The sequence below is a fragment of the Pezoporus flaviventris genome, unplaced genomic scaffold (assembly GCF_033815535.1).
Source record: "Pezoporus flaviventris isolate CSIRO_AGI_PZ_B2104156 unplaced genomic scaffold, CSIRO_AGI_Pfla_v1 ptg000002l, whole genome shotgun sequence".
Classification (NCBI taxonomy): Eukaryota; Metazoa; Chordata; class Aves; order Psittaciformes; family Psittacidae; genus Pezoporus; species Pezoporus flaviventris.
Genome location: NW_026892550.1, coordinates 53,238,315 through 53,240,090, shown reverse-complemented (window position 1 = coordinate 53,240,090; position 1,776 = coordinate 53,238,315).

The window sequence follows — 1,776 nt, the reverse complement described above, 5'->3', positions numbered from 1 at the left end:
TACATTGCTGACCCCTTTACAGAAAACCTCTTGTGAGCACCTTCATGTCTTAAATTCCCCCACTACAGCATTTGCCAGAGGAACACCATCACCAACCACCCCCAGCAGCAGAAATCACTTCTAAAACACATCTACCACTCCTCCTCCCACAGGGCAGCTGCCCTAAATACAACAAGCAGGTGCTACCAGGGAGACTAATCAAACACACCAGCCCCACTTTACCTGCTCCTTAAAAGGCTTTAGGTGCTAATAAGTCTTATGCTTTTAATGAATTGCAGTCCGTACGAGCTTTTGCTGTTTTAAGTCAGCCTGATGCTACTCAGCTTAAAGCAAAGGGAAATCACAAGAATGCTGCAGCAGTATTTGGGAGGATCCTAACTAGCCAGAAAGAATTCCCTTCGCTTAAGGCAGAAGAATGCTGCTCCAGCTTTTTTTCCCTGCTTTCATATTGTTCATACACCTTTGTGCCAAGCCAGTGCTGTTGTTCTTGATGTGGTCAGCTCAGAGGCATGTCAGTGCAATGGTGATGCTTCCATACTCTCCTACGCAGAATAATGAAGGGAAAAAGCCCATTTTCAGAATGCACTTCCTCCTCACACGTTTTAGATGGTCATAACACTTTGCTGTGCTCCTTCACTTTCAGCTTGACACAAGATCTCAGCTGGAAAATAACCCTAACCTCAACACCAGGACAAGGTAAAAGTGTGTTTCTAAATGCACCTCCAAGATTCAGGTTGATCTGGTCATCTACATAGCCAACATGTGCTTCTCCAAATGATACTTTTCATATCTTACCTTCAGGGTTACCCCCAGAAGGACAGACATATGGTAAAACTGGAACACTGTTGCAGCCTGGCCTTGCCTAACAAAGTAATGTGCAACAAGAATTAGCATCAATTGAGCTACATGGTTTTATATTGCCAAAGGTAGCAGTAATGCTGGGACTTCAACAGTATCAGATCAGACTCTGGTCGTACCAGCTGTATGTAGATGTGTCTGCAATGACTTCAGGTGGAATTACTCCAGCTGACATATTGTCATGGAGAAGATGGGAATCGACACCACTAATGCCACTCTTTTACAACGTCATATTTATTGAGGTTGACGGTAAATAGGGAATTCTTCCTGATTGACTTAAGGAACTGTTTTTCCTGGCACTGGCCAGCTCTAGCTGTAGGAAAACTGTCGTTCTCTCTTTTGTCTCTTTTTTGGTACATGGTTAAACTTTAACTTACACTCACCCTTAGGAGATTTCCATGGAGCTCATTGTAGACCTCATGGAGGGAAGGGAACTAAATCCCCCTCCAAAACTCCTCAGCAGCTTTTGTCAGGAGCAGCTAAGGATTGTCCATCTGTCATTAAAGTGTTAATTTGATTCATTAACATAGAAAATATTCACTATTTCCCACTTTGGAGGAGATGGGCTGCGCCATCCTTTTAATAGAACTCTGCTGGAAATCAAACACAATTTTTATTCAGGGGAATGATTACTGTGTCTTGTTTAATTCTTGCCTAACAAATGTCAGCACTAATGTATTACAGATTATTCAGTCAATTTGATGGTTCCAGGTGAAAGAAAAGAACACAAATCTCTTCTTTTAGTGTAAAAAGGGTCAGCTGGATGACTTCCACTGCAGGAGCTGAGATGAGGCTTGACATGAATCAATCAAGCAGGCTCAATTTTACAGTTATAGTGCCTAATGCCTAAACATGAGCGTATGGGTGGAAATTAGCACCCGATTATGAGCATACATGATCTTCCCTTGGAAGACAATA